Source organism: Chiloscyllium plagiosum, chromosome 3 (genome assembly GCF_004010195.1).
Source record: "Chiloscyllium plagiosum isolate BGI_BamShark_2017 chromosome 3, ASM401019v2, whole genome shotgun sequence".
In the NCBI taxonomy this organism is placed as follows: domain Eukaryota; kingdom Metazoa; phylum Chordata; class Chondrichthyes; order Orectolobiformes; family Hemiscylliidae; genus Chiloscyllium; species Chiloscyllium plagiosum.
The window spans coordinates 73,024,544-73,036,912 of NC_057712.1; the positions used below are offsets into that span (position 1 = coordinate 73,024,544).

The following is a 12,369-nucleotide window of genomic DNA, read 5'->3' on the forward strand; positions in this document are numbered from 1 at the left end:
TCTTTCCAGAAGAAAAAGTTGTTCGTGAGGCAGTATGAATGTACAAATTCTCCAGCAAATCCAGAGGATTAAGAAATATGCCACTAATTATAGATCTCCAGAACTTCTATGAGTTATGCTGCTTCATCATTTGTTCAGCACAAATTGCAACTTATCTTTAACTTCCTTATTATTTTTGAAATCTTGCTGAATGAATTGACCCATAAATCTGCCAAAGAAAAGGTAGGATCAAACTTAATGGCACTTTTTTTTCAGGAGTTGCAATAATTATAAATGCAAAACCAATCAGTGTCTTCTAGCCTAAAAAAGGGAGGAATTTGAACTAAAACCGATATCTCTGGAGAAATTCAGGTCTGGCAGTGTCTTTGGAGAGAAAGCAGAGTTAATGTTTTGACTCCAGTGACCCTTCTTCAGAACTGATAGTAGTTAGGAAAAGGTGGTGTGTATACTGAGGACAGGTGGTAGGTAAGGGAGTGAGCGGATAGATGGAGGTGGAGTCTAGAGAGAGAGAGAAAGGCATAGAAAGGGATGAGTAAAGGTAAGCCAGGGAAAAATAAAAACTGACCATAAGTAGTTGGAAATGGATTGGCTATGCTGAAAGCAGCCTATCTCGTGATAGGGCCGCCTGAGATGTGAGGGTGAATAAAGGACATAGAAGGTGGTGTTCAGACTCTGAAATTATTGAACTGAATATTGAGTCCAGAAGGTTGCAGAGTCCGCAAGTGGAAAATGAGGTGGCATTCTTTGAGCTTGTGCTGAGCCTTTTTGGAGCATTGCAGCAAGCCTGACATGACAGTGTTGGCCAGGGAGCACAATGGAAGTGGTAGACAACTGGAAGATAAAGGTCATTTTTGCGGAGAACTTAGGTTTTCAGCAAAGCAACCACCAGTTACCCATCCCTTTTTGTCTCTGTGTTTCAACTCGCCAATGTATTGAAACTGTCTTTAAGCAATGCATTCAAACTGTTCACTCTCAATACATGTATTCAGTTGGTGAAGATTTGTTTTAAAATGTGAAAGTGTGGATTTTATTTTCTTTTGCTTTCTATTTCTTTGTATTTTCTTTTCAAATTAAGGTACCCTTTCTTTATTTCTCTTTTTGCAACTGATTTGAAATTGAGTTAATCCATTGTATTTCACCTATCTTCATTGTTCTTTGGTTTATTTCCCATGGCTTCAATCTTGTTCATTGAGGATTTACACTGTTGATTGCACCATTCAGCAAGGTCTCAGGTGCCCCTTGCTCTATCACACAGTTATAACCACTCAATTCCAGTAAGTTACTTTTTTTAACATTTGAAGAGTTCTGTGAAATCTCTCATTCCAGCAAGACCTGGCCCAATATTAAATGTTGACGTGTTTTCTGCCAGAATTGCTAATTCTGCACTCCAAAGCATTCAAACCCTCTTGTATATTTTTTCCTTTACTTGCTACTGTTAATTTATTTTATTTATTCTTACCTGTGAGAAGTCATCCTAGGGTTAATGGAAATATTGTGGTAAAAAAGATTAATCTTAGACAGTATTGCAAAATATGTAGAGTCACATTGAATGGCAGTTATATGCCCACCCAATATTCTGATCCACTGAAGTAGTAACCTTCTTCCCTTTGAGTCAGAATGTTGGGTGTTGATATGTAATGTCGAACTTTGAGCACATAAATTAGGCTACAACCTCAGTGTAGAGTACAAAGAACCAGTATTGTCTTTCAAGTGAGATGTTAAATTGATGGTTAGGCCACTGTTGGAATATTGTGTGCAATTCTGGGCTCCTTCCTCGGAAAGATTTAGTGAAAGGGTTTAGAAAAGATTTACAAGGATTTTGCCAGAATTGGAGGATTTGAGCTGTAGGGAGAAGTTGAATAGGCTAGGGCTGTTTTCCCTGGACCGTCGGAGGCTGAGCGGTGACCTTATAGAGGTTCATAAAATCATGAGGGGCATGGATAGGATAAATAGACAAAGTCCTTTCCCTGGGGTGGGGGATTCAGAACTAGAGGGCCTAGGTTTAGGGTGAGAGGGGAAGGATATAAAAGAGACGACCTAACGGGCAAGTCTTTCATGCAGAAGGTGGTACGTGTATAGAATGAGCTGCCAGAGGAAGTGGTGGAGGCTATTACAATTGCAATATTTAAAAGGCAAATGGATGGGTATATGAATAGAAAGGATGTATGTTTTCTCGCTGAGCTGGAAGGTTCATTTCCAGATGTTTCATCACCCTACTAGGTAACATCTTCAGTGGGCCTCCGGGCGAAGCAGTGCTGATGATTCCTGCTTTCTTTTTATATGTTTGGATTTCTTTGGGTTGATGATGTCAGTTTCTGTGGTGGTGTCGTTTCCTGTTGTCGACTGGGACAACACATCCATCCTAGTACAAGCGAAACAGAGACACGCATGAGAATTCCGAGAAGCAGGCATTCCAACGCGAATTCTACCAACAAACACATCGAGTTAGACCCCATCTACCACCTCCTGAGAAAAAGAACCAGAAATGACACCACAGGAAGTGACATCACCAACCCAAAGAAACCAAGACATATAAATAGAAAGCAGGAATCATCAGCAGTGCTTCGCCCGGAGGCCCACTGAAGATGTTGCCTAATAGGGTGACGGAACGTCTGGAAATGAACCTTCCAGCTCAATGAGCAAACCTATATCCAGAACCTCAACCTGAGCTACAAATCTTCTCAAAACTTGCTATGAATAAGAAGGGTTTGGAGGGATATGGACCAGCTGCTGGCAGATGGGACTAGATTGGATTTGGTTATCTGGACGGCATGGACGAGTTGGATCAAAGGGTCTGTTTCCGTGCTGTACATCTCTATGACTCTATTTGCGATTTCGAAATGAACAAAAGTAGTGAAGGTGACGTAGTACTCTGACCAGAATTTAGCTCTCAGTTAGCATCACTAAAGCAACTTATTTGGTTTAAGGTTTATCTCCGTACTCATAGGATTATGCTGTGCAATTTGGCAGCTAATTTTTCGACATAACAATAATGACTAACTTTGCTAGATTATTTATTGAAGGCGACAAAGCACTTTGGAATCTCATAATGTTGTGAAATGCAATTATTTTTAATGTAAGTATTCGTCTCTTATTCCCACATTCACATCTTTTCCTTAATTGGAGCATTTCAGGATGATCATTCTATGTTTGGTGTTCAGTGCAGTTTTGATAAGTGAAAGACGTGAATTTATAACTCACTTAATATGTAAAACTACAAATTCTGACTTGGTTCTCTTGATAGACACAATTAACCCTCTTCATTTAGAAACCAGAATGTCCTGTTGATCAATAATTTTATCATGGAGAACATGTGACTTGTTCAGGAAAACTTAAGCCATGAAAAGTCAGAAGAATAATTAATGTTTTTGTTTTGAAGAATTTCTGGCATTAGCCCTTCTTGCCCGAAACGTCGATTTTCCTGTTCCCTAGATGCTGCCTGACCGGCTGCGCTTTTCCAGCAACACATTTCCATCTCTTATGCATGCTTGCCCCTATACAAAAATGTTTTGCCAAAAAGTGGAAGCCAATTCAGGACAGACCACTGCAAAAATATTTTTCAAAATTTTCACAAGTTATTAGACACATCCCAAGAGGTTATGCCCATAAATTATTATCCTACATGAATTTTCTTTCTCTTCCATATGGCACAGAGAAATCTCTTTCCAGACCTACAATTATAGCTGTTTGCTATCTTCAAATAATAATATTCTGTTTCATGAGTCATTCAGCCTAGAGCACACCAATGGAACAGAACAACTTCATCTGTTCCAAGCACCTCAAACATGCATTGGCCCAAAAATTGGGTGTGCAGACACCAGAACTCTTTGCAAGAGGGGCAGTATAATCTTTTCTAAGAACACCTGAATTTATAATGAAATCAACCTTCTGACAAACTTCCTTATTTGAAAAATTAACACTGGTGGTTCAGTGAGCATATGTGACATGATGTCAAAGTATTCAGAAAACTATAATAATATTTGGAAGTCAGCACTAATTAATGTAAGAAAATATATATGTTTGTCAAATTTGATTGAAGTTGTAACTAGTGGATTGATGAGGGGGATCTGTGAACATAGTGCTTTTAGATTTTCAAGCATTCACAGAGGGGTAAGTAGAGAGAGAATAGATCAATAAGGTGGCCTTTGTGTGGAGCCGCAGGAGGTGAGGATTATACTAAATGAGTATTTTGTATCAGTGTTTACTGTGGAGAAGGACATGGAAGGTATAGAGTGTAGGAAAATAGATGGTGACATCTTGAAAAATGTCCACATAACAGAGGAAGAAGTGGTGGATGTCTTGAAATGCATAAAAGTGGATACATCCCCAGGACCTGAACAGGTGTACCTGAGAACTCTGTGGGAAGCTAGGGAAGTGATTGCTGGGCCTCTTGCTGAGATTTTTGTATCATCGATAGTCACAGGTGAGGTGCGGAAGACTGGAGGTAGGCTAACCTGGTGCCACTATTTAAGAAAAGTGGTAAGGACAAGCCAGGGAAGTATAGACCAGTGAGCCTGACATCGGTGGTGGACAGGTTATTGGATGGAATCCTATGGAAGAGGATATATATGTATTTGGAAAGGCAACATCTGATTAGGGATAGTCAGCATGGCTTTGTGTGTGAGAAATCATGTCTCATGAACTTGGTTGAGTTTTTTGAAGAGGTCACAAAGTGGATTGATGAGAGCAGAGCGGTGGACGTAATCTATATGGACTTCAGTAAGGCGTTCAACAAGGTTCCCCATGAGAGACTGGTTAGCAAGGTTAGATCGCATGGAATTCAGGGAGAACTAGCCATTTGGGTACAGAACTGTCTCGAAGGTAGAAAACAGAGGATGGTGGTGGAGGGTTGTTTTTCAGACTGGGTGCCTGTGACCAGTGGAGTGACACAAGGATCGGTGCTGGGTCCACTACTTTTCATCATTTATATTTGGATGTGAGCATAAGAGATATAGTTAGTAAGTTCGCAGATGACACCAAAATTGGGGGTGTAGTGGACAGCGAAGAAGGTTACCTCATTTTACAACAGGATCTTGATCAGATGGGCCAGTGGGCTGAGGAGTGGCAGATGGAGTTTAGATAAATGCGAGCTGCTTATTTTGGGAAAGTAAATCTTAGCAGGACTTTTACACTTAATGGTAAGGTCCTGGGAATGTTATTGAACAAAGAGACTTGGAGTGGAGCTCCTTGAAAGTGGAGTTGCAGGTAGATAGGATAGTGAAGAAGGTGTTTGGTATGCTTTCCTTTATTGGTCAGAGTATTGAGTACAGGAATTGGGAGGTCATGTTGCGGCTGTACAGAACATTGTTTAGGTCACTTGGAATATTGCATGCAACCTGATCTTCCTATCAGAAAGATGTGACCCTTGAAAGGGTTCAGAAAAGATGTACGAGGATGTTACCAGGGTTGGAGGATTTGAGTTATAGGGAGAGGCTGAATAGGCTGGGGCTGCTTTCCCTGGAGCAACAGCAGTGAGGGGTGACGTTATAGAGGTTTATAAAATCATGAGGGGCATGGATAGGATAAATAGATAAACACTCTTCCCTGGGGTGGAGGAGTCCAGAACTAGAGGGCATAGGTTTAGGCTGAGAAGGGAAAGATATAAAAGCTACCTAAGGGCAGGTTTTTCACCCAGAGGGTGATACGTGTCTGGAATAAGCTGCCAGAGGAAGTGGTGAAGGCTAATACAATTGCAACATTAAAAGGCATCTGGATGGGTATATGAATAGGAAGGGTTTGGAGGGATATGGGCCGGGTGCTGGGAGGTGGGACTAGATTGGGTTGGGATATCTGGTCAGCATAGACGAGTTGGACTGAAGAGTACTGTTTCCATGCTGTACATCTCTATGACTCTATGTTGTTACGCAAGAGGTAGGAGCTTGTATTTCAGGGCTCAGGTATTGAGAGCAATATACTAACATGAATTCAGGATCATTTAAGTAATATGAAGAGTAGGAATGAATATAGTCAGGTTTGGGTTGCAGTACTGTAAGGATCAGTGCTTGGGCTTCTGCTGTGTACAATCTAAATGACTCAGATGAGAGGACTGTGTACGTAATTTTATGAGGAAATTCCCTTTTTGTAGAGGCTGCAAATGATTTTGGATAAATGAAGGTGAAGAAAAGTTCATAATCAAAGAGAGCCTCTTTGTACCTAAATTGTGGACGGTTAACATGTTGATACAGCAAGCAGATAGGAATGTCAATGTTAGGTTAACCTTTAATACAAAGGTAAAAACAATGACTGCAGATGCTGGAAACCAGATTCTGGATTAGTGGTGCTGGAAGAGCACAGCAATTCAGGCAGCATCCAAGGAGCAGCAAAATCGATGTTCTGGGCAAAAGCCCTTCATCAGGAATAAAGGCAGAGAGCCTGAAGCGTGGAGAGATAAGCTAGAGGAGGGTGGGGTTAGGGAAAAAGTAGCATAGAGCACAATAGGTGAGTGGGGGAGGGGATGAAGGTGATAGGTCAGGGAGGAGAGAGTGGAGTTGATAGGTGGAAAAGGAGATAGGCAGGTAGGACAAGTCCGGACAAGTCACGGGGAAGGTACTGAGCTGGAAGTTTGGAACTAGGGTGAGGTGGGGGAAGGGGAAATGAGGAAACTGTTGAAGTCCACATTGATGCCCTGGGGTTGAAGTGTTCCGAGGCGGAAGATGAGGCGTTCTTCCTCCAGGCGTCTGGTGGTGAGGGAACGGCGGTGAAGGAGGCTCAGGTGTCCTCGGCAGAGTGGGAGGGGGAGTTGAAATGGGGTCATGTGGTTGATTGGTGCGGGTGTCCCGGAGATGTTCCCTAAAGCGCTCTGCTAGGCAACAACGCATTTGCAAGCAATGAATGGTGACATCACCCAGTTGGAAGCAGGTATTAATTTAGCAACAAACCAGAAATGGCTGGAAGTTTCAGCAAGTTTGGCAGCATCTGTGGAGAGAATTCAGACTTAACTTTTCAGGTCCACTGATATTAATACTGATTTCTCCCCACAGATGCAATTTCTGCTTTTGTTTCTGATTTATTGCATCCACAGTTCTTTAATTTTTTAGAAGTTACTTTAGTCCTGTCTGTCTCTTTGTAGCTGATTCTGCACTAGTCTATCATGCTGAAGGTGATGTTCTTCCTACTCAGAAGACTACTACTGCTCCCCCAACTCTTCAGAATCTGTCATGTCCCTCTTTGCATGCAATTTTATAGGGCACTGCATACAATGATTATGTGGTAAACCCTGTCTGGATTGCAAGCCCTCCACTCCCCATAAGCCTGGAGACAGATCCAAACATTGGAACTTCATCTTCAGCAGCTCTGTCATCTGTTCCAAGAATAGCCTACATTGTATTATGCTTGACTTTAGTCAGGAAGTTATGTAACAGAGATTTTAACCATAGTTGCAGACGATAGCCTTTGTCTCAAAGTAACCAGCCTTTGAAATGAAGGAGGAGCCTGAAGGACATGGGCATGGCAACTTTCAGGGTGGCTGGCCCAAACCCCTAGGATATCAGTGACCACAGATCATTTTTACATTGATAGAATGGAATCCTGTACTGTTGATGAAGTGAATTGTACTGTTTTTAATGCACTGTCTGTGATGTGTATACAACTTGTAGCACCATGTGCCTGAGGGAAACAGCTATGTTGACAAAGCGCTGACCTTGTCATGGGGAAATGGGATGAACTGGTGGGATCTGGCACCAATTTCATTGGTAACAGCCTGGAAGTCTTTGTGGTTTGAGGTTTGTGAGATCTCTTACGAGTTCCTAATGATCCTTAGAAGTGCTGGTTGCATAAAATTTTCACACAGCTGTCACCTTGACAGCTACCAGAATAAGATGGACACCTACCCCTTCAGATCGCAAGTTCAGCTGTAACAGACAGCATAGGTCAGCGACTGTTCTGGGACCATCACAGTCGGCAGTGATGATGTGCTGTGGCTGGATTCATTGGTCATGGTTGCAGTGAGTCTGTGTGGGGAATATTAGAAACAAAACAGCTGTTTAGTAATATGAGTAATCAAAACTGTGGCTAATGTTGCACTTTTGTTTAAGAAAGGTTGTAAAGAGAAACTGGAGAACTACAGACCTGTGAATCTGACTTCAGTTGTGGCTAAATTATTGAAGGTGTTTATAAAAGATGGGATTTATGGATATTTAGAGGAGCAAAAGTTGTTTAAGGATAGTCAGCATGGAAAGAAAATTATGTCTCACAAACTTGATTGAGTTTCTTGAAGAAGTTACTGAAAAGATTGATGAGGGCAGAGCGGTAGATGTTGTTTATTTGGATTCTAGTAAAACCTTTGAGGTTCCACATGGTAGACTAATGAGTAAAATGGGATTTAGGGTGTGCTTGCAATTGGGTACATAATTAGCTTAACGGCAGGAGACAAAGAGTGGTGGTGGAGGGTAGCTTTTTGGACTAGAGGCCTGTGAGCAGTGGTGTTCCACAGGAATAGTTTCTGGGTCTGCTTTTGTTTGTCATTGATATAAATAATTTGGATGAGAATGTAGAAGGCGTGGTTAGTAAGTTTGCGGACAGCACCAAAATTGGTGGCATAGTAGACAGTGAAGAAGGTTTTCTCAGATGACAAAGGGATCTTGATCAACTGGGGCATTGGGCTGACAAATAGCAGAGGGAATTCAATCTGGGTAAATGCGAGTTATTGCATTTTAGTACAACAAACAAGGTAGGACTTATACAATTAATAGTAGAGCCTTGAGTAGTGTTGGAGAACAGAAACACTTAAGGGTTCAGGTACATAATTCTTTGAAGTTTACGTCAGGGGTGTTAAAAAGGAAAGGCATTTGGCATGCGTGCCTTCATTATCTGTTCTTTGAGTAGAGGAGTTGAGTAGTCATGTTGAGGTTATATAGGATGTTGTTGAGGCCTCTTCTAGAATATTGTGTCCAGTTCTGGTCACTAAGTGCTAGGAAGGGTACTATTAAGCTGGAGAGGGTTAAGAACAGATTTAGCAGAACATTGCAGTGTATGGAAGGTTTGAGTTATAAAGAAAGATTGGATAAGCTGGGACATTTTTCACTGGAGCATAGGAGGCTGAGAGGTGAACTAGTAGAAGTTTATAAAATAATGAGAGGTATAGACAGAGCTAATGGTAGTTGGCTTTTCCCTAGGATGAGGGATTTCAAGATTAGGGGACATATTTTTAAGGTGAGAGGAGAGAGATTTTAAAAAGACTTGAGGGACAAATTTTTTACACCAAGGGTGACTGTTGTGTGGGAAGTGAACATCTTGAGAAAGTGCGGATGTGCGTACAATTACAAGGCTTAGAAGACATTTGGAGGAAAGGTTTGGAGGGATATGGACCAGGAGCAGGCAGGTGGGACTAGATCAGTTTGGGATTATGTTCAGCTTGGACTGGTTAGACCAAGGGTCTGTTTCCATGCTGTATGACTCTGACAGAAGTACGGTAAGCCTCCAGTGAGGTGGTAAAGCACAGAAAGACAAGACAAGACAAGACAAGGCAAGGCAAAGCAGAGACCCTGTGAGCAAGTAAGGGTGAAGTGAATAATCACTAAGAAACTAAATAGTCCTGAGATGCACCCTGCTGTGAATATAAGATGGGTGCCTGTGCACTAAGCTGATTGGCAGTCACTTGACAATAAAAGGTGTTTGTGTGTCCCAAAGTGCAGCATTAAAGTGAATAACTGTATTCTAAGTAGTTTGGAGATATACTATTATGATGTGCTGAAGCTGCTATGTATCTGATGACAATATACAGTCACTTGCTGCCTATGGAGTGTGCCCAGAGGTTTAGGAACTGTTTGGCCAAGGTGGAGACCCCGAGGTACAAGTTACCCACTTTGACTTTTATATTAAGAATTGTTGCCAGTTAGTCCGTCCTCTCTGCCATATGGGAAAATAGCAAATTGCTTTTAAATGAGATGAGAATGGATGATAATGAAATGTAAATGCATGCAAATGAGGGTCCCATCACTCACTCAGGAAACTCTTGACTTGCTGATCAAACTTTGATTGCAAAATTGATCATCTTTCTTTCTGGGCATAAAGAAACTCAGTTTCCATTTCTCAGCTAACTCACTATTGCCCGCATTGTTCAAGAGCTGGGAGAATTTAGCCCAAGGTGTGGCATGGTTAGATAACAATCAATTTGACATTCTGGCGCACATGAGTGGGTCACTAGCCATGCGCATTATCTGTGAAATCTTGGCAGATGCAACCTGCTCATTAAACACTATTGTTTAGGTCTTTCACACTGGATTCACTACCAGGGTGTTTCAGAAAATCAAAGATAAAATTTGACCAAACCTTTTCTCCCAGAAGGAAAAACCTATATAATATATCAGTTAATATTTGGAAATTAAGAATTGGTCAAACTGGACCTCTATTTTGAAATATACAAGACAAGTCATAGTAGTGCGTGTCATTCACCGGCAATTAAGATTTTTCCTTCTGAAGCCCAAGAAACCTTCCAGTTATAAACTCAGCCATGTGTTTTACCAGAAGTGAGCTCAAGTAATTAGTTGGAACCACGTGCTTTCCAAAAATGCTTTGTTTGAATAAAATCTCCAGTCCAGTGACCTTTCAGAGATCCCTTTAAGAAAAACATTCAACAATCTCTACAGAACCTGGAATAAATCCACTTTTTTACAATCCTTCAAAACTAAAATTCTCAGAAATACAATTAATTATGAATTCTTTGTGCAAAGTGCAAACCCCAGTTTTGTCCACTAACTATTGTTCTGTTGCAATTCCTCACTGTAATTTTTAGGATGCTGCTCAGATTGTTTTAGATTCACTTGAAATTCTGTAATTGTTGGAACGCTTCTTGTAATGTTGGAATCGATTTTAAATTTTCAGCTGGTGGAATCTGCCAACAGATTGAGGAAGGAACATTCTGATCATTTTGTAAGTGCAGATGACATTTAGAAGCACAAGGCAGATGGAAATCATTTTTCAAGGCTGTTTGTTTTTGCAAAATAAATTTAATGGGAAAATTAAATTGCATGATAAGTCAGGTTATCGTCAAAACGTGCAGCTGCTCCTGGCTCACCAGTGAGAATATTTCCTGTGTAAATACCTTGAAAAAAGGGCCTGTATAATTGATACTTAATGTTAAGCACAAGGTAAAGTTAAGCGTAAGCTATATTCCTATTGTGTTGTTTTAGCTGATGTCTTGACTTGGATCAAGGTTGTTAGCCACAGTTTGGGATCTGTTTGGTGAGTATAATCATAGGGCCTCTTTCTCTAGGTTCTCTTTCCTTAAACGTGCATGGGCACAAAACAGTTTTCTTTCTGATACATACTTCTTGCTCTCATTTCAATAGGATGCATAAAACATTTTATCACTGAAGGAAAAAAAACAGGGCAAGATACCAAGCCAAAATGTTAAATATTTTGAGTGAATCATATGTAAACCCATTTTACCTCCTTCACTCTACTCCACAATGACCTGTGACAAGATATCATGCTCATCTGTTTTCAGGACAATTTCCTCACCTTAAGCCAAGAAATTTTCTTCACAAGTGGCACCATGACATTCTTGCATCTCCAAACAATTCTAGAAAATTAAATAGGTGGTCAAAAAACCAAAAGAACAGTGAATGCTGGAAATCAGAAACAAGAACAGAAATTGCTGAAAAAACTCAGCAGGTCTGGCAGCATCTGTGGAAAGAAATCAGAGTTAATGTCACAGGTCCAGTGATCCTGTTTTGTAAGTAAAGGTCATACAGTTTTGATATAGTAATATGAATCTTGAGTTAAATTAAGAAGACAGGATACATAAGTTTGGTTGTATTCCCTTAACATTTAAAGACTTAGCTTGTGTCTTTAATGTTGGTTAGTGTGATGTTACTTTGGGAGATTGGAATGAGATTGAAACAACATAACCTAAATAGGTATTATTTATAACAGGGGTGTCAGAGAAAATAAATCTGTAGTGCATATTCCCAAAAGGATGAATTTAAAATGAGAGTTTACAGTTTATATTGCCTTTAATGCAGCTAAGAGTTCAAGGGCCTTCATAAGATTGTTATAAATCAACCATTGATACCAAACTAAGAAATGAGTTTGTAACATAAGTGATTTGAAGCTTTATCTAACAACTATGGTCGAAGGAATGAGTTAAAGAAGTAAAAATAAATGTTTTGTTGTTGCTACCATGTTCACCCTCGTCTGTCCACTGAAAAGACAGAAACTTCATGAGTTCGACTGTGGGAATCCAGAAGTTACTGCCAGTGAGTTTTCATTCCTCCAGGTGTTGAATGCTGTGATTTTTGCAGACTACCATCACCCTTGCAATTGAGAATTGATGAAAACTTTTAATCTCCCTTTAAGTCGCTGGAAAATATTACATTTTGATGAATGAGATGTAAGTGCATGTTTAATAGTTTCGTAAGTTTATCATTT

The 12,369-nt window shown here is 40.5% G+C and overlaps 1 protein-coding gene across 2 annotated transcripts in view; it reads left to right on the top strand.

Moving 5' to 3' along the window:
* fam184ab (family with sequence similarity 184 member Ab) overlaps positions 1 to 12,369 on the top strand; it is a 118,635-nt gene that overhangs the window by 91,208 nt on the left and 15,058 nt on the right. The gene's annotated exons all lie outside the window — the stretch shown is intronic.